The sequence below is a fragment of the Chrysochloris asiatica genome, unplaced genomic scaffold (genome assembly GCF_000296735.1).
Source record: "Chrysochloris asiatica unplaced genomic scaffold, ChrAsi1.0 scaffold00259, whole genome shotgun sequence".
Lineage (NCBI taxonomy): Eukaryota > Metazoa > Chordata > Mammalia > Afrosoricida > Chrysochloridae > Chrysochloris > Chrysochloris asiatica.
Window position 1 is genome coordinate 2,234,512 of NW_006408777.1, and position 21,484 is coordinate 2,255,995.

Sequence of the window (21,484 nt, forward strand, 5' to 3'; positions counted from 1 at the left end):
GTCTGTGTTGTTGTTGATTTTGTTTGTGTTTTCCTTGATTTTTTTCTCAAATCTGTTGAAGGCCCCTGTGGTGCAGTGGATTATTTCATGTCTTTTTAAGCCAGTGTTTAACTCTCACCAAATAACTTCTTCCTAAGGGATCAGGGTAAGGAGAAAGGTAGTAGGGGGGTGATGTTGATGGATTATATGATTCAGTTGTGAGTGATTGTTAACAGGGCTAATTGTGATTGGTCAATTTTTTACCATCTTGCTGAGTATAAAATGAACTGTCTCAGAAGGTGGTGGAGGAGGGAGAATCTCACCACCATCAAAGAAGAGCCAGGAGTGGAGAGTGTCCTTTGGACCCTGAGATTTCTGCACATTGAAACTCCCTTGACCTGGTGACAGAAAACTGTGACACTTGAGGAGTGGCAGCAGCAGAACCAAGAGCCAGAGCATGAGACAAAGCATACTAAATAAAAAAGGAAGGGAAAAATAAAACAAAAGAGGGGTAAAACAACAAGAAAAAGAAAATAAAACTAAAAGGAAAGAAAAAAAAATAAGGGAATGAAAAAAGAAATGGAAAATAAAATAAAACTGGGGAGAGTGAAAAAGAAGCAATATTAATAAAGGATTGTTGTTATGTGCCGTGGACTCAGTTCCGACTCATAGCGACCCTGTACAGGGTTTCCGAGGCTGTAAATCTTTACGGGAGCAGAACACCTCATCTTTCTCCCGCGGAACAGCTGGTAGTTTCGAACTGCTGAATGTGAGGTTCGCAGCCCGATTCGCAACCACTACGCTACCAGAGCTCCTTTAATAAAGGATTAGAAAAGTAAAATATATGAAGGATAAAGAAATAAAAAGAAGGAAAACAGATAAGACAAAAAATAAGGGAAGGGGGAAGAAAAGTAAAGGGAAAATGTGAAAACTAGGAGACAGGGTATCTGGGTGGTGTTCCTGTTGATTGAGGAGGTAGCAGGGGACAGTTCACTTACTATGGGTCTGTGTACTCTGCTGGCCCAGGATGCCACAAATATTTTGAAATTTGGTATTGTAAGGAGTTCCTGCTGGCCCAGAGATTGGCTGAGGTTTGGGTGCCTTATCTCAGAAATAGTTCATGCAAACCCAGCGGGCATTGTGGGCCAGTAGTCCTGGTTATAGAGGGCTTTTATGCTGGCCCAGAGTGTGCTTGGGAATAGGACACTATGTCTGGCGATGTGCGTTCTGCTGATTTGAGTAGGTAGAATGCATATGCCTCCAAACACAGGGCTTGCATGTACCTAGTGTCTGGTTCTGAAGAGTGCTTCTCTGACCTCAGGCAATGCAGGGACTCCATGGCAGGTGATGGTGGTGAGAGAGAGATATTACTGACCACTGAGGGGTTGGGCACACTCTGGTCACCAGCAGAGTGTGTAGAATAAGTGGAAGATCCCACTTATAAATCAATACCCAATTCTGGTATTGATTGAATGTAGCCAACTATTGTTGCAAAAATTCCAAATGGCTACACCTTGTCATTGCCAGTTGACAATTCAGTGTTGTTTGTTTCCTTCCTTGCTGCTTCTGTTCGGTTTCTTCTATTAGGTATTCAATCCCCTTCTTTATCTTTTCCTTTGAAACTCAAGTTTCCATGATTGTCATTAGTAACTTTTTTTTTTTGGTTTCTCCTGTCTTTGTTGGAGATAGTTCTGGATAGCCTGCCTATCTATCTTAGCATCTTTTCAGAAGTCCTGTTGTTGATACTTTAGTGTTTACTAGAGCTTCTTTTCTATTTTGATGACCTTTATTAATTGATGTTTGAAGTTACCTTTTAATTTATCTTCCCAAGTGCTAAATAATTCGTTCTGTCTTGATATCATTTTGACTTCCTCTTCATGTGGAAGTTCTGTAACTATGCTATTTATGTACTCATTATGGTTTGTAGTTGTCCTTATTTATAAACTGGCATCTTTTGTTCTGTATTTTCAGTATTACAGGTATATTTTATCTGGGGTCCTTCTATATCTGTGTTGGAGTCCTGGTGTAGTGCTGTAGGATAAGCACTGGACTGGAAGTTCAAAACCACCAATCCCTCCTCAGAAACCCTTTCTAGGGTCACTATGATTCAGAACTAACTCAAAGGTACTTAAAAACAACAACAACAACAACAACATTATCTGGGTTTGTTTCTGGATGTTGCTTTCATGTGTGTAAATCTCAGGCTTTGCTCCTCTTATTTCTCACCCACAGGGCTCTTTTTTCTATTTCTTGTAAGTTTGGTCTGCTGTTTACAAATCCTCTTAATTTGAATTTGTCTTGAAATGTCCTAATTTTGTCTTCATATTAGATGGGCATTTTTGATGAATATATCATTCTTGGCAATTTTTCTTTCAGTGTTTTATATGTGTTATCCTATTACCTTCTTGTCAATATAGTTTCTGCAGAGGACTCAAAACTTAGTATTATTGTTTCTTCTTTGTAGGTAACTTTGTTTTTCCTGAGATGTTTTCAGGATTCTTTGTCTTTGGTGTTAGCAAATTTATTTATGAAATGTTCTGATGACTTTTTTTGGCGTTATATCCAAACTAGACTGCAAACTACAAAATCAGTTCAAACCCACCAGCTGCAACCCACCAGTATACCTTGCAAACTGTATACAGGATTGCTATGAGTCAGAACTGACTCGACGACACTTAACAACAAAATCCCATTTGGGAATTATTAAGCTTCTTGAATAAATAGCTTCTCATCTTTCATGATTTTACGGACATTTTCTTCCAATAAGTCTATGACCATTTTCTTTGTATATGTTTTGTCTCTTGCTCTTTTGGAATTCCACATAATTCCTACGCCTTCTTCATTCTTTTTTTCCTGTTGCTCCTCTAAAAGATTATTATTGAGAGATTTGTCTTCAATTGATTTAATTCTCCTCCTCTGCCTTCTGCATTATCTGTTTCTGAAATCTTCGTAATATTCTGGACTTGTCACTATTTTGTTCAGTTTCTACTTTTTCTTTGTCAATTCATTCTTGTATTGTTTTCCCAAAATCTTAAAGATTTTTGTCAGTATTTTCCTTGGTCTCCCTCTTAATTTGTTGAAGGTCCCTAAATAAAACTCTACTATTCCAATACCATTTGTTTCTCGGGAAAGTTTTCTGGCTCTGTATTTCAGTTGTTTGTTTGTGTGAACTGAGTGAGATTCCCTGCTGTTTCCAAGACATTGTGTTGCTGCTTTATTTGTATTTAATTGATGATTGCATATTGGTCTGTTGTGCCCAGGTATTTTTGATTGTTTTTTAAAACAATATATCTGGGTCAGCAGGCTGAAAGGTAAGAGTATGTGCACAGTTTACTATTAAACTGTTCCCTGATCATGTAGAGCAGTTGAGGGTAGGTTGGACTGGTTTTGGCCACTGTCTGTCATTGATCAGGTTTTACCGAGAACGTTGTGGCTCTCCCCTGGTTGGTGGGCGGGCAGCAGGATGGGTGGGTGTGGATGCACAGGATAGTGTGTACTCAGATTCTGCCTTCCCTGAAGCAGGACTAAAAGAAAATTTTTAAAAAAAGCAAAAACAAAGAACAAAAGAAAATTAAGAAAAAGGAACTAATGAAAAAGAAAAGAAAAAAACAAGGGTGGTAAAACAAAAACAAAGACTAGAAGAGGGAAAGAGACAAGGAAAATGAAGAGGAAAAAAGAAAAGGAAAGACAAGTAATAGGAAATAGACAAAAATAAAGCAAAGAGGGAAAGAAAGCTGGGCTGGTGAGGGTGGAGTGCTTGGTCTGTAAAAGCTCTTTTTACTGGCTGCAAGGGCCGTGACTTCTGGTCCAGTTTGGCATACTTTGTTGGCTGAGGAGGCCATGGTTGGGCTGTGTACCTGGTGGGAGTTGGCCACTCAGTGCCAGTCAAGAGGTAACAGTGAGGTGGAAGTCCAGTCCCAGACAGCACTTCTGTCAGCCAATGAATCAGCTGGGGGCTAGATGCTGGGTGCATGGTGGTGTGTTTTGCTGGCAGAGGGAAGTGTGCCTCTACAAATGGGTATGGTATACATCCATTGTCAGATCTAAAGTATTATGAAGGCACTAAATGTTCATTAAAAAAAAAAGGACACTAATTGGATGGTGGAAAGCAGAGTTATATTCTTTAGGGTGAAAGTGAAGCGCCTAACATGATCTGTCCTGGATAGTAATCTTCCACCACTAGTATTGATCACTTGAAATGTGACTAGTGTGCCCAAAGAACTGACGTTTTAATTTAATTTTAACTAATCTACTCCTCGGAACGCCTATATGGGGTCGCTATGAGTCGGAACTGACTTGACAGCACTTAACAATAATTTAACCTTTAATAGCTACATTTTACTAGTGTTGCATATGTATGATTCTAGCATATCAAACTATTTTGTTGCCTAAAATAATTTTGATAAAAACTTTTAAAATTCTGACTTGATGTTTCAGTTTAAATAAATGTGTTAAAATTATTTTTCTGCATGACAATCATCTCACTTAGTAAATATTAATTTGTCATTTCCATGAAAAGACACTGCTTCCTTTGACATTTCTTACCAAAGCTCTTTGCTTTGCTGTCAAGGAATGCTTTCTTAAGAGGTTTGCAATCTCAGATTTTCTTCGGAGTGAAAGGCATGTTGGTGTAGACAATTGGTTATGTAAAGAACACTGGGAAAGAGAAGGAGCAAAGATTCAGGTGACCAGAAACTGGAAAACAATTCTCTTACGTGCTCCACACTTACTGGACATTCTTCAGGAATCTTAAGAGTTTGACTTATTCCTGATTGATGATTATAAGGATGGTCAGTTATGACTCTAGCATTGGTCTTAACGTCTTTAGCACACCAGAATCACCTAGGAAATAGTTTCTAAGTAAAGATGATTGAGCTACTTCTATTTTCCAACAGTCTATTCAGTTATTTTGTTGTGTATCAGAGGCAAAACTGGCTACTTTAGAACATGGCAGAGATGATTTTAGCAAGAAAAACTTCAGATCAGGTTTTACCACTGGTTGTCTATTTGGGTAGAAATCTTTAGTAATTTTTCCATAGATTGCTGAGTGGTATTGGAGTAGGAGGAAAGGTCTGGTGATCTCCTTCTAAAAATCAGCCAATGAAAGCCCTGTAGATGACAGCGGTCAGGCTCCCAACCCAGCATGGGGATGACTCCAGACTGAATTTCATTCTGTTGTCCATGTGTAAGTCAGAACCGACTTGACAGCAACTAATGCCACACCCACTGAGATGAATTCACAGAAGGTCCACATCCATGGAAGCAGTAATCAAGAAATCAAGCAATGCATTGTATTGGACAAATCTCCTGCAAAAAGCATCTTTGAAGTGTTAAAGCAAAGATGTCACTTCTAGGACAAAGGTGCCCCTGATTCAAGCCATGGTATTTTCACTCACCTCATATGCATGCAAAAACTGGACAGTGAATAAGAAAGACTGAATAGGAAATGAAGCTGCAAAAAAAATGATCACCAAACTAACCCTCCCATGACCCTCTTTACTTTTCACCTGGGTTGGATAAACTGTCGCAAAAACCACACAGATCTAAGACACTATACTCACAGTTATGGGATTTATTAGGGAAGTTTCAGGTTACAACATAGGATTAGGAAATGCTCAGGGCACAGTTATAAGCAGGCCTCTTCTCTGCCCTACCAATGTTGCAAAGCTGTCTTAGGGCAGCTGGCAAATACCCAAAGGACACACCACTTCACCATAAGCCTCAGCCTGAAAGCGCTTGGCACTTGTTCCATGGGTAAGCAAACCTAGTGCCCTTCACCCCCCAATTAAATGTTTGAAGGCACCCCACTGTGCAAGAAAACCTCCTGTCACTCAGTTTTACTTGTCCTGTGGGCTGTCAAGTCCACGGCTCTGTGTTCTGACTTGGCTCTTGGTTCTTCTGTTCCTGCTCCTCTGCCACTCCTCTGGTGTCTCAGTTTCCTGTTCCTGGGTCAAGGAGGTTCATTGTGCAGGGACTTCTGGGTCCTAAGGACGTATTCCACTCATCGTGCTGCTTCTTTGATGTTGGTGAGATTTCCCCTCCCTACTTTTGAGATGGCTCATTGTTATACATGTTCCAGGTTTTTCAATCACAGTTAATCCTGTTAACCACCACTCCAAACGGAATCATATAATCCTATCAGCATCTTATTCTATCTCCTCTTATCTAGACCCATAGCTCAAAAATGTTGTTTGGTGGGATTTTACAAAGACTATGACTAGAAGTGACATTAAATAATTCATTACATTGCAGATGTATTTCAATTATGGTGTTGGCAAGGAATGTTACATATTATCATGTACTGCCAGAGAACAAACTAATCTGTTTTGGAAGAAATAGTCAAAATGCTCCTTAGAAGTGAGAACGGTGAGGCTTTGTCTCATATATCTGGACTTTATATCAGGAGGGTCCAGTCCCTGGAGAAGGACATCATGCTTGGAGTAAAGTACAAGGTCAGTGAAAAAGAGGAAGAACCTCAATGAGATGGATTGACACAGTGGCTTTAACAGTGGGCTCACACATGGCCATGATTCTGAGGAAGGTGCAGGACTAGGAAGTGATTCATTCTGTTGAACATAGGATTACTCTGAGTCACAATGAACTGGATGGTACCTAACAACAACAACAACAGTTTAATTACTGCTGGTAATTAAACAAATTAGCATTTATATATATGGACTGATTTATTACCAAAGATGGCAGTATGTTAGTTTTGATTTGTTTTCAATTATCCTCTTTATGGCATTTGAATACTAGGACTATTTTAGATAATAAGCCAAGACATCAGCTAAGAAAGAACCCTTATCTTTCTGTTACTGAGGTAGGAGGACACACATTTGTATCATTCATTAAATTACATAAAAAGCTGTAGTTGGTGTTCATCAAGTTATAACAGAAAGTTTTGTTTAAATTAGTGGTTTTCAAACTTTTTGATCTCAGAACCCTTTACACTCTTAAATATTGAAAACTCCAAATAGTTTTTGTTTATGAGGGTTTTGTTTTTGTTGTTGTGTGCTGTCTGGTTTGTGCTAATTTATAGTACCCCTGTATGGGGTTTTCAAGGCTATAAATCTCTACGGGAGTGGAAACTATTATTTTGTTCAGGAGTGGCTCAGGGATTGCAACCACTGGCCTTTCTGTGCTACCAGTGAGGTTATGTTGTTGTTGTTAAGTGCTGTGGAGTCAGTTCTGACTCATAGTGACTCTGTAAAGGGTTTCCAAGGACCAGTTGGTAGGTTTGAACCACTGAATTTGAGATTAGCAGCCCAGTACTTATCCTACATTATCACACATAGCTATCAATAAATACCATCTCAGAAATTAAAACAAAATTTGAAAATATATATTCACTTGCAAATTATAATGAACTTATTACATTAATATAAACATTTTTAAAACCTAAAAATCAGCTGTTTTCCAATAAGAAATATAGAAGAACTAATAATATTGGTTTTCATATAAAGTTCCTGATATTTTTTTCCCATTTCTCTAAAGAATGTTGTTGGAATCTGGATTGGGATTGTGTTATATCTATAGATTACTTTGGGTAATGTTGCTATTTCACAATGTTAAGTCTTCGTATCCATGAGTGTGGTATATTCTTCCATTGTTGTAAATCTCTTTTAGTTTCTTATAGTAATAGATGATACTATTTTATATTTTTATAAATATTTAATTCTGACTTAATAAAAAATATCTAGATCCTATACCTATCTCAGGGAGCTCTGGTAGCATAGTGGTTACGAATTGGGCTGCTAATCTCATGGTCAGCAGTAAAAACACTGCCCATTCCTGCACCATCCTCACAATCGTTTGAGCACATTGTTGCTTCCACTGTGTCAGTCCATCTTTTTTGGGGGTGGGAGGGCTTTCTTCTTTTTGATGTTATTCAACTCTACCAAGTATGATGTCTTTTTCTACATATTGGTGTGTCCTGACATTTCCAGTGAACAAGAGACAAAGTCTTAACCATCCTCACTTCTAAGGAGCATCCTCACTTTTCTTCTTCCAACACAAACAGATTTATTTGTTTTTCTGACAGTTTATGGTACTTTCAGTAGTTTTTTCCCAAGCCATAATTCAAATGCATCAATTTTCCTATGATTGCCCTTATTCATTGTCCAATATGAGACTATTGAAAATACCATGGCTTGGATCAGGCGCACCTTAGCCTCAAACTGCCATCTGTGCTCTTGCCTGATGCAATATGTCATTTGATTTCTTGACTGCTGCTTCCATGAGTGATGATAGTGGATCCAAACAGAATGAACTTTTGTCCATTTCTCATGATGTTATTTATTGGTCCAGTGATGAGGATTTTTGTTTTCTGTACATTGAGGTGAAACCCATACCCAAGGCTGTGGTCTTTGATCTTCATCAATATGTATTTAAATTTCTCCTCACTTTCAGTAAGCAAGGTGTATCACCTGCATATTACAAATTGTTAATGAGTCTCAAATCCTGATGTCACATTGTTCTTCATATGATATAGTTTCTCAGATTATTTGTTCAGCATACAGATTGAATTAGTATGGTGAAAGGACACAACTTTGGCATGCACCTTTCTTGGTTTTAAACCATTCAGTATTATTTTGTATTTTGTGTGTTTTAACAACTGCCTCTTGGTTTGTGTATAGGTTCCCCATGAGCACAATTAAGTGTTCTGGGATACCCATTTTACTCATAGTTTGTTATGATTCACACATTTGAATGCCTTTGCACAGTCCATAAAGCACAAGTAAATATTTCTGGTATTCTGGTATTCTCTGCTTTTAGCCAAGATCCATCTGACATAAGCAATGACATCCATTCTGGATCTGACTTGAATCTCTAACAGTTCCTTGTAGATGCACTGCTACAACCATTTTTGAATTATCTTTAGCAAAATTTTACTTGCATGTGTTATTAATGATATTGTTCGATTTCCACATTTGGTTGTATCACCTTTCTTTTGAATGAGCACAAATATGTATCTCTTTGAATTGATTGGTGAGGCATCTGCTTCTAGATTTCTTGGCATAGATGAGTAAATGCCTCCAGGGCTTCATCAGTTTGTTGAAAGATTTCAGTTCATATTCTGTAAATTCCTAGAGCCTTATTTTTCACCAATGCCTTTAATACAGCTTGGACTTCTGTTTTTAGTACCATTGGTGCTCGATCATACGCTACCTCTTAAAATGTTAAACATTGACCAATTCTTTCTGGTACAGTGATTGTATATATTTTTCCCAACCTCTTTTGATGCTTTTCGCATTATTCAATATTTGCCCATAGAATCTTTTAACATTGAAGCCTGAGGCTTGAATTTTTTCTTCAACTCTGTTAGCTTGAGAAATTCTTCTCTTTGCTTTTCTAACTTCAAAGGTATTTGCATATTTCATTATAGTACTTGATTTTGTCTTCTTGAGTTGCCCTTTGGGATTTTCTGTTCAGTTGTTTTACTTCCTCATTTCTTCCATTCTTCCAATCTCATTGCTCACTAGCAAGTTTCGTAGTCTCTTCTGACATCCATTTTATCTTTTTTTCCTGTCTTTTTAATGACCTTTTGCTTTCTTCCTGTATGATGTTCTTTATATCCTCTGACAACTTTTCTTATCTTCGGTCATTCGTGATCAATGCATCAAACTTGGTCTTGAGGTGGTCTCTAAATTCAGGTGGGATCCTTTCAAGGTCCTAGTTTGGCTCTCGTGGACTTGTTTTAATTTTCTTCATCTTCAGCCTGAGCTTGCATATTGATGGTCTGTTCCAAACTCTACCCTACCCCTGGCCTTGTTTTGTCTGATAATATTGAGCTTTTCCAGTTAGTTTGATTCCTGTGTATTCCATCTGGTGAGGTCCATGTGTATAGTTGTCTTTTATGTTGTTTAAAAATGGTATTTGCAATGAATAAGTTGTTGGTCTTGGCATGATTCTGCAATGTGATCTCTAGCATTGTTTTTATTGTCAAGGTCATATTTTCTTACTACTGTTCTTTCCTTTTTTGTTTCCAATTTATACATTCCAATTATAGTAGCTATCAATGCATGTTGGTTACATGTTTGATCAGTTTCAGTCTGAAGAAGTTGGCAGCATTCTTCACTTTCATCATTACTGGCTTTGGTGGTTGGCATGTAAATTTGAATAATAGTGGTAATAACTGGTAGTCCTTGTAGGTCTATGGCTATTATCCAAACACAGAAAACATTGTACTTCAGGATAGATTTTGAAACTAATTTTTTCATGATGAATGTGACACCCTTCCTTTTTAATTTGTTGTGTTTCAGAATGGCTAGTACCAGTATTTTAGCACTAGTGCCTAGGATATCAATCTTTATGTGTTTAATTTCATTGTGACTACTTTAGATTTTCTTAGATTCATTCTTTGTACGTTCCAATTTTTAATGAATGTTTGCCACTGCTTCTTCTCATTTTGAGTTTTGCCCCAATAGCAAATTAGAGTCCCAAAACCTTTGCTCCATTCACATCATTATTGTCAACTGTGCTTTGAAAACACGACTCTTCCCGAGTCTTATTTTGAGTGTCTACCAAAGGGGCCCATCTTCCTGCATGGTATCTGACAATGTTCTGATATTATTAGTAAGGGTTTTGGAAGCTAACCATTCAGAAGTAGTCTGCCTTGCCTTCTTTCTAGTCTGTCTTAACTTGTAAGTTCCAGTGAAAACTGTCTACCATGGGTGACTCTGCTGGTATTCAAAACAACATTGCAGAGCTTCCAGCATCATACCAGCACACAAACCACCAGAATAGGACAAACTGACAGAAGTGTTGTGGAGATTAGGACTAGAAGGGTCATATTAAGCATCACATTTTAATTCAAGTAACACATGCTATGCTAATTGTTTTTTTGCAACCATATATGAAGGGAAATTGGCATAGAGTAGCTTACAAAATTATCACTTGAGGGGAGTGAGTGATTAGCAAAGAAATATAGATGGTGCATGTTATTTGTGTAAAAATATGAGTCACTGAATTGGATATTAAAACTATCACTACCAGCTGCTCTGAAAAGCATTTCATTAGAAGATCCAGGATAGAGTAGGAGAAATGTGAAATAAATAAACAAACAAACAACTGGGCTTTCTGTCAGAAAGAAACTGGAGGAACTCAAGACTATGGCCCTCAACAACACTTCAGGTCTGGAAAAGTACTCACCCTCCTGGCCCAAATTTCAACCAAGCAGTAGATAAATATGTAGGAGGGACAATAACACTAATAAGGTATGCTCTCCTTAGAATGGTAAAATATTCAAAATCTGAAGGGCCACATTTACCTAAGGATAAAGTTGAGAAGGGATGGGAAGTTGGGTGAAATGGAAATAGGAGCCACAGGGAGGCAGTGGGGTAACTTGTTGCATGGAGGGGTATCGAGGTGCTATGTCAGGTTCCAGCCTCGACAAGGAAGTGTGCGTGTCACAAAGAAGGGAGATCTGGCAGCAAAAGGGATAGAGAAAGAGAGAGGCGAAATATATACAAAAAAGACAGACACATAGATATGATGCAAGCTGGCAGGTAGGCAGATTTGCAAACGCATTGCCTAGCATTGCACAGCATTGCACACAGATCTAACTCTACCTCAGTCTTTTATTCTCTTTTTTAGGGAGAGATTTGTTACAAAGGAAGGATGTAATTCACAAAGGGAGGATGTGATTAAGACAGGATAAGAAACTGAAATGTGATTAATCATTCAAAACAGGACATAATGATTCACAGGAACAACTTTTAAGATATTTTCATAGTTTTTCTTAACAATCTAACATTTTTATTTTTACAGAAAAAAGGTTCAATCAAGCTGTTATATATTAATTTTTAGGCTTAAATGATCTAGAGCAGTGACATGCGGTTTCTTAATGACACTTAACATAAAGCAAGGTTCCTGAAAGGAGCCAAGCTGTCTCTGTATACTTTGCAAACTTTGGTTTGTGAGCAAGATCTCAGGCACCGGGCTTCATTTATCTATATCTAAAATGCTGCCTTGTTCTTAATTATCGCATTCCTCCGTACTTTCAGGAGGAAGGAGAGCATCTGGGTTAAACTGATTATATTCAGAGGCGGTTTAATGGGGCTGCCACTGATCAACCCAGGGTCTGCATATGCTGTCCCCAGCAGAGAGGACTGCAATCATTGAGATGAAGCAAAATGTAGGATTTGTTTAACATAAAACTGATAATCTTGTCTATATGCCTTTACTCAATTCACAATAAAAAGTTAAAAAAAAAAATCCATTGATCTATATAGCTTGTACTTTGAATACTTCTTTTAACCATGCATGAATTTATAATATCACACATTGTCATTTGAAACGTATTAGTTCATTGAATTATGCGTCTTTCCTAAATATTGACATTTTCTATTATTCAACATTTTAAAAATATTGCCACTCTCAACAGAAAAGTCTTTAAAAATTGGGAAGTTGTCAAGCTCAGGAGCTTAGTTATGAGCTTTCATAATTCCAATTTTTGTGTGAAAACTCATTTTGTCATTAATTACAAACACTGTCAGTTGCTTTCCTTGAAATGACAGACATACTTGCTCATTTCGAGAACATTCTTGCCTAATGCCTATCTTGGAATAACCATGCCTTCCAGTCATTCTTTCGGGTAAAAACAGTGTTTCATGAAAACAAGCAGCTGGTTCAACTCACAACTTGAATAAGTACTTTCCTTATGATGATTGTTAGGCAGTGAAAGGAAGCACTCTTAGGAGACTTCCCATTTTGTCAGACAGAATCTTTTGTCAGACTTCCCATTTTGTCAGGTGTACCTCAGTTATAACAAAGTGAATTTTCATAGTTTGGTCCATGGACATTTTAAGTGAGCTGAGTTTTGTGGGGTTTTTTTTTCCTAAGGTGAGTTTGTGTGAAGAAAATCATGATTACTGGTCTGGTTTAGTGTCATTCTTTTGACTGCTTTTTCCTCCATCAGTGTCAGCACAGTGAAAAAGGTACATAGTGCTCTAGTATATTATATTATACAGCCTGTAAAAGCCAGAACCCATGGAAGACAAGTTGTCAGAGAGGGAAAACTCAAGTATTTCCACTAAAAGGAGCAGTCTGTCAAAGGCAGAAAATGTATGAGACCCAGTAAGACAAAGCAGTCCCACTGAGTATTGGCTCTCACAGGTCTCACTATATAAGAAAGTTGAGGTTTTGTGGATGCCTTGTACAAGGGCTTTAGGGAGTTTTAAGAGTCCATGAAACACACTTTGAAGACCAGTTTAAAAGGAAATAAAAACGATTACTTTATAAAATTGCAATTTCATTTTTATCTATCCTAAACCTTGCATGGTCTGACACTGCAGAATAAGTAAGTACTGGACTGATCATCACAAGGGTGACTGTTCATATCTACCAGCCACGCTCTGAAACTATACAGGGTTTGCTATGAGTTGGAACCAACTTGACGGCATACAACAGCAACAACAAAACTTGGCTTAGGAGTGGGTGGGGTAAAACTGAACTAAGATGCTGTTTCCATTTCCTGGCCAGGTCCTGAGCTGGAGTGAGTCTACCTGTGAGAGGAGAAAGCAGATGGGTGGATTTTGCTCTTGAGTAACTCTTGCTTTCTAATGCTGTTGGATGCTGCTAAATTTATTATTACTGTTATTATTTTGTCTTTTGTAAGAGAGCATTTACAATAAACAGTTTACTTTATATTGGACTTAGGAACTGGCTAATTAATTGGGAAGGTTTCCTACTGTTGTTCAGAGGTAAACTCCTTGCCCTCACAGAGCTAACATCCTACTTAGAGGGCCAACCAGTCAAAGAAACAAGGTCTCTGTATGTGGTGTCTTAAGTAATATCAAGAAATGATGTGAATTATGATGAAAAATGAAGTTAAGTAATAGATAGAAAGCAGTATGGTGGTGGTGGTGGTGTGCCCTGTATAGGCATTCTGAGGCTATAAATCTTTGCAAGAGCAGAAAGCCTCATCTTTCTCCCGCAGAATGGCTGGTAGTTTTGAACTGCTGACCTTGTGGTTAGCAGCCCAACTTGTAATCACTGTGCTACCAGAGATGAATTATGTAAGGAATGTTTTCTTGGGAGGTGGCAGTGAGCAGAAAACCAGACTTTAAGAAATTGAACAAACCAATAATAGCCTGTGCAAAGGCCCTGAAGGAGTAATGTGCTTGGTATGCTTAAGGAAGAGTGAGGAGGCCAGTGTGCTTGGAGCATAGTGAGTGAGGAGGAAGAGTAGTGCTTGGAGTAGCACTTTGGCAACAGGACAACTAGGGATCAGATCCAGTAGGGTATTGAAGGCTGTAGTACGGCGTTCCAGTTTTACTGTAAGTAAGATGGGAAGCTGTTGGAGAGTTTTGAGTATGAGAGTGATATGATCTAATGTGTATTTTAGAAGGATCACTCTATGAGAAACAGAGCAAAGGACAAATGTAGCAACACAGGGAGACCATTAGAGGCGATTGCCATTGTTTAGGTAAGATGAAATAGTGGCCTAGACTAGGCAGTAGTAGTAGGAAGCGGCCATAATATTTCCAAGGTAGAGTTAATTGTATTTATTGGTGGATTGGAAAAAGGTGTGAGAGAATGAGGGCTGTCAAGGTATTTGGCTTAAGTAAGTAGTAGAAAGACTGGGAAGACTGTGGAAGAAGTAGATTAGGGCAGATAAATCAAGTTTGGTTTTAGGTACGTGAATTTGGAGATGTTTATGAGACTCAGTTGGAAATTTGAGATACACAGTTGGATATATGGCTAGAGTTTCAAGTCAGAGGAGGGGCCGGAGGTATGAATTAAAGAATGGTCAGTTTGTGCCAGTTGTGCCATAGAACTTAATGAGATAATTTATGATATGTGGGTAGAAGAGCAATCCAAAGCTAGGGCTTGTTCATTTCATTATTTAATGCTCTAGGCTAGAGGACCCAGGAAGGGACAATGAGGGGGAGTAGTCAGGAAGATAGAAGAACACCAGGAAGATGAAGGCCCTGGAAAGCACATGAAGGAAAGGTTTTAAGTAAAAGGTAATCTATCCATCATTTCAAATGCTATTCTACGGCTGGATAAGTTGAGGATTGAATCTTACTAGTTTCAGTCTTAAATATTAACCTTTTCACATTCTTATGCACTTTGCTACATGTATTAAGTTAACTTATTTCTTTGTTGGATTTCACCAGCATTCTCAATTTGAGGGTTAAGTTCACCAAGAGTTACTTACATAGCACTTGCCAACTACTCGGTAGCAGGCTGTATTGGCTCCTGAGATAGAGAGATGAATAAGAACAACTCCCTACTAGACCTCCCAGCTTTGTTGTAATCTTAGAAGAATATGTGAGTGAATATGTTAGTGTAGTGTTTGGCATAATAACTGTGTGAAGACTGACTACTACATATTAAGTTAATGAAGAAATAAATGGCTGCAGCTAGTTGATGGCAAAACCAGTATTAGTAACAAGACCTCTATTGATTTTCAGTCTGCTTCCATAGTCCCCCTGATACCTTCTCTTGTTAAGTGCCATTGAGATGGTTCCAACTCATAGTGAGCCTATATAGGGGTTACGGGGAGTGGCTGGTGAATTTGAACTGCCAACCTTGCAGTTCAGACCAACGTCGTGGTCCAATGCTTTATCCCACACCAGGACTCGGACACCTTGTGTTGACATGTAAAAATAACCAGTTGAAAAGTTTATGAAGGTATTTATGAGTGGATGGTCACCTGAAAAGCAGTCACTGCACTTCCAAGTTGTCACATTTCAATTAAAATGTTCAGTCTGGAGTGTTGCCTAAATTAGCAGGATATAAACATTTCTTATAAACCTCACATTTCATCTTTAAAATTAATGAGAATTTTGCAGCCCATTCAAATATATAATATTTGCTTAGCAGTTAAACTGTTTAATTCTCCTGTTTCAAAGCCTCAAGCAAAAATTCTGGTGCCTTAGGTAGCTCTGCTTTTTTGTTGCTATGATCCCCTTTAGTACATTTGCCATGTACTCTTGGGGAAATGCTTATGCCAGCCAATCAGTCATTTTCTAACATTTCTAATTTATTATAGCCTTGTAACTTAGAAAATTTCTTCAACTCATAGATGCTTGTCTCACAAATGCGGTTGTGCCCTTAGGGGACATCTGTAAGGGAGTTCCTTTCTAGAGGCCTGGGGAAGCTCAGGTAACAGATGCTGAGGTCTTGACTAGGTCCCAGGGGTATGTTTTAGAACCGCTGTCTTGTTTTCCCTGTTCTTAAATTCCAGGTACTAAGAATGGGGATCTTCTTCGCCAGACTTCTGACCTTCAGCATCATTCCTCTAGATCTTCCTAAAAACTCCTTCTGAAACCACAAATAAGCAAATCCCTGTCTTCTCTTCTAGTGTTTGCCCTTTCTTTCTCCTGCGGAGGCATAGTGAGCTCATTTTAGTTCTTGAAGACCTCAGGGTTTTTGTACTAGAACATTCATCCCTAGTTCAGAAAATACTTTTGCCTGGTTAGTCCTGACCCCATTAGGAATGAGATAGAAGCTGCTCCTTTATGCTTTCAGAGCAGTCTGTGCTCTCTAAAAGCAAGTCCTCCCCACCCCCATTGCCCTCTTAGGAGCACAAGGCTCATCATTCCAGGTCCATTCCTGTGCTTAATTGTGGAGAGGTGGCACAACACAGTGCAGCATTGAAGAGCACGGACTCTGTGACCTATCTCTCTCACCTTTTGACCTTGAACAAATGAGTTAACTTCTCTGGATCTCAGTTTTCTCACCCCTACAATGGGAATCATATTATCTATCTCGTAATGTTGTTAGGAAGAGCTAATACATAGAATGTGCATAGAATTGTGCCTGGTTAATTAGTACTGTATTAATATCATATTGCTACTGCATTTTTACTAGTACAGTCTGTCATCCCCAGACCTTGCCTGTCATCTTCTCCATGTGTCCTCAGAGTGTGCCATATGCCCTCTATCAGTATTTGTTGAATGTGTGACATGCTGTGATACTGGTATGGGTAAGGAGGTTTTTGGAGCTCGGGGGAGGAGAGAGGCCTGTCTGGGTATGGAGGTACCTTCAGGGCTGAGTCTCACATGGGAGTGCAGCATAAGGCTGTCTGTCATGCAGGCGTGAGAAATGAGACAGTGAGTAGAGGCTGTGGAGACACTGGGTTGTCTAGGGCTATGCCACCCAGTAGAAGTAGAATGTCAGTCAAAGTTGGTATTGTAAATTTCTCGGGAAATTTAGCATGATACTTTATTTGAGTGAATATATTCCAAGTTTTATTTCAACATGTAGTATTTGAATATCATTTCAACAAACATTATTTAATATAAAAATATTGATGAGCTATTCTGCATTCTTTGTACTGAGGCTGTCAGACCTAGTGTGATTTTAATGTACAGCACATCTCAGTTCTTCCTCACCACATTTCAGGTGGTCAGAAGCTACATGTGCAGACCTTGGTCATAGGGAGTTGGGCTCTGCAGAGTCTGTGGGTTTGGACAGCAGCCATGTGGAGGGACATTGATTTGAGAGAGACTGAGGAGGTACAATGGACTGGATGACTGCCAGGTGTGTCACTTGGTTATTTATGGGGGAGTGGTCACTGCCCTACAACTCACAAAGAACTCAGAAAAAAGAAACCTTTTTTTCTTTTTGGTTTTGTTTTTAGAAATAGGGCCAAGAAGTAAGAAGATAAGTTAACTTTTGGAGTGAAATTTAGGTAAGACATTGAACTTCTTGCAGAGTGAGGTTAGTACAAGATTTTATGATTTTGAGGCTCTTTAAGCTCAACCCTGTCCCTTGTACCTTCTGAACTGACCACTCACACAGACGTCTTACCGTCCAACCTTTCTATGTCTCAAGCATATAGGGGAAAATAGTTAATCATCCCTATCCCCACTGGACCAGTGGAACTGTGACCAGAGAAAAAAGGAGCTTGCATGTGTCAACATTTGCACACATGTCTTAACCTTTAATCTAAAGTGACTGCAGTATTTCCTAGTTCATAAAAGAGCTCTGGTAGCGTAGTGGTTACGAATCAGGCTGCTAACCTCATGGTCAGCAGTTCGAAACTACCAGCTGTTCCACGGGAGAAAAATGAGGCTTTCTGCTCCCATAAAGATTTACAGCCTCAGAAACCCTGTACAGGGTCACTAAGAGTCAGAACCGACTCCATGGCACATCCCAACAACAACAACATTAAGAAATTTTAATTTATCTTAACATTTGTTGTTGTTAGATGCTGTCAAGTTGGTTCTGACTCATAATGACCCTGTGTATAGTTTCTAAGTAGTGGTGGGTGGGTTTGATCACAGACTTTGAGGTTAGCAGTCCAGTGCTTATCCTACAGTGCTACACCATGACTCCAACATACAGTAAAATAGTAAGTCAAGTTTTAAAATATGTGAATGATGTAGTTCACTAATTACTGGAGCTATCTCCTGTTTTTGGAGGTCAAATTCTGAGACCTTTATCTAGATCTCTTTCCCAGGGAACATTTTTGTTTGGCATAATTAGTTCCTGGCAGGCATGCCACCTCTGCTGCCTATTGACTCCTGTTTAAGCTCTTCAAAGATGTAAGCATCTCATCTAGCCATTCATTTTTTTCTCTCATCAGTTAGCATTGTTGAACATTTATAGAATATCAGGCGCTGTGTAGGGTCCTGGAGGTATAGAAATAAGCTCATCTGTCATACAAAAAAATCTCAGTTGTCACAGCATGATAGAACTGCAATGAAGACAGGTAAGTGGTGGCTTCTATGAGAAAAGTCATGCAGCCTTATGACTCTCCAGAGTCTGGAGAGTAGGGGGTTCTTAAGCAAGACAGAAGATGTGATAAAGGAGAAATGGATACACAGGCAAGGGTACCAGACGCAGATTGCCTATCCACCACTGTAATTGCTGAAGATCTGTTTACTTTTTCATGATGTTTCCCTTTACCAATAATGCACTATGCTGTCTTTAAGATCAAAGTCTTCAGTAAACAATGGCAAGACAGAACCACCAGAAATGTGCACCTGATTACCATGACCAAAAAAGGTAATGCTGTATTAGCTAGTGGAGTTTTCTGTATTGCTGTGAGAACATAAACAGCAACACAAATTGGAATAGAATGGAACCTGCCCTTGTTGGCAGAGTCACCCCAAAGGAATGGAGAGATCGTTCTGGTTGCACAATAGTGAATTGTTTCACAATCAACTTATAATTGATGTGAAGTAAAAGCACCATGTTTCCATTAAACTATGGCATTATTGAAGAAATAAAGTACATTTGAAACTTAAAAGGAAAAAGAAAAAGAATTGTATGCAGACAGAAGCCTAGAGGACTAAAACTTCTCCAGCATTGCCTTGGATTATTCAACAACTTGTATGTTCATTTGCATTTGAATTTACTAATTCAACTGATGGTTTCAGGTCCTTAGCTGGGTACTGTGGAGCAACAAGATGCTGTAAGGTGTAACAAGAATGAGGCAATGTGATGCCCATGTAGAGAGTGGAGAACAATCTCTGCCTCGGGGAGAGGTAGTACCACCTGGGTTAGAATTGAAGGACTGGAGAAACTTTGCTTCATCAACAAACACTGGACCTACTATATGTATCAATCACTGTACTGCTGCTGCCCTTCAAGGACTCGTAGTTCAAGGGATGGGAAGGATCTATGATAAGCCGTTAAGCAATATGATAAATATGACTTGGTTTTTTAAGTGGATGCGACTCTACTAGGAAAGAAAGTACTCAAGGACTTGAGTACTTGAAGATTCAGTAGGACTTAAGTAAGACAAGAACATGGAAAAGACATCCTAGGAAGTGACATATCCAAAGGTACAGGTTGGGAAAAAGCATATGTCTTTATGTAATGATAGGTAGGCGTACCCCATGAGAACAGTGTATGTGATTTGGTCCAGCTATGAAGAGGGCCTGCCCAGCTGTGCTGACAGTTTTAAGTGTAGTCGACAGGGACTTGTTGACAGATTGTATAAAGGAAAGCAACTTAGTTCATTGGTATTTTAGAATGCTCTCTTTGCTAAGATAGAACAGGTACATTGAAGGATACCCATGGGGGGAAGACTGGTAAAGAAGGTATTTGGTATGGCTTGAGACAGCAAAAGGATAAGGGTGAGAAGGTTTGGAGGGCAGGTGGATTGGGATCATCAGTTGGATGTGGCCAGTGAAGGTGAAGAGGGAAATAAGATTTCCATCGGGATAGGTTGATTGGGTATCACAGGGTCATCAACCAAGGTGGAAAGCAGCAACAGGGTGTTAAAGGGCAGGTGAGGGGAAAGATGCTGTCACAGATGGAAAACAGGTTGTTAAGGGATTTTAAAATTCTGGTCTGCTAGTGTGGTGTTGCAGGATAATGAGCTAGACCACAAGGTCAGTTTGAACTGCAAGGTCAGCAGTTCAAACCTACCAGCAACTTCTTGGAAAACCCTATACAGGGTCTCTGGGTCAGAACTGATTCAGTAGCACTTAACAACAACATCTTGTGGTTTTAAGAAGCTCTAATAGCGTAGTGGTTACGAATTGGGTTGCTAAACTCAAGGTCAGCAGTTCGAAACTACCAGCTGTTCCTCAGGAGAAAGATGAGGCTTTCTGCTCCCGTAAAGATTTATAGCCTTGGAAACCCTTTGCAGGGTTACTGTGAGTCAGAACCAATTCCACAGCACACCACCACCACCATCTTGAGGTTCTGGAGGGACAGGTAAGGTGGAGTTGCTGTCACAGGTGCTGAAATAAACTGCTGCACCTGCTGGGCTACAGACATGCTGAGGTCAGAACCCTGAGGACCACCCGCTAAAGGTAGAAGAGAGCAGGAGAGGGTAAATGAGAGAAGGGTTAGAGACAGGGTGCAAAAGAGAATCAAGTTTTAGCAAAGGGCTTTTCTACCTTTAGCCTTTAATTTTTTAAAATTATCAAGTCTATAGGAGGCAAGTTGAAAAACTTAATACAACGCACATCTGTTGATCCTTTACCTAAATTCAGTAGTTGTAAAGTTGTTAAATATTTTGTCACATTTTGTTTAATTGGTTGTCCCTGGAGCCCTCCTTCAGGAAGCAAAGAAAATATAATCAAGATTCATCCATGTTGCAGCATGTCTCAGAACTTTATTTTCCTTTATAGCTAAACAATAATTCATTGCATGCATGTACCACATACTTCTGAATATTTAGTCACTGAAAAACTTATGAATAACAGAGAAACACTGTTAGATATAGTGCCGGAAAATGAGCCTCTCAGGTTGGAAGACACTCAAAATACGAATAGGGAAGAGTTGCCTCCTCAAAGTAGCGTTTACCCTGATGACACAAAAGGAGTAAAGCCAATGGGAGTAAAGCCTTCAGGACCTTCATTTGCTGATGGGGCACAACTCAAAATGAAGAGAAACAGCTGTAAACATCCATTAATTATCGGAACATGGAACGTATGAAATATGAATCTAGGAAAACTGGAAATTGTAAAAAATGAAATGGAATGCATAAACATTGATATCTTAGGAGTTAGTGAGCTAAAATGGACAGTATTGGCCATTTTTAATCTTACAACCACATGGTTTACTATGCTGGGAATGACATATTGAAGAG

At 39.0% G+C, this 21,484-nt stretch overlaps 1 protein-coding gene and 1 pseudogene across 1 annotated transcript in view; both read left to right on the top strand.

The window, feature by feature from the left end:
- The window catches only part of CHD7 (chromodomain helicase DNA binding protein 7), a 409,978-nt gene that overhangs the window by 208,979 nt on the left and 179,515 nt on the right, over window positions 1-21,484 (top strand). The gene's annotated exons all lie outside the window — the stretch shown is intronic.
- On the top strand, window positions 18,827-19,108 carry LOC102827851 (annotated as a pseudogene).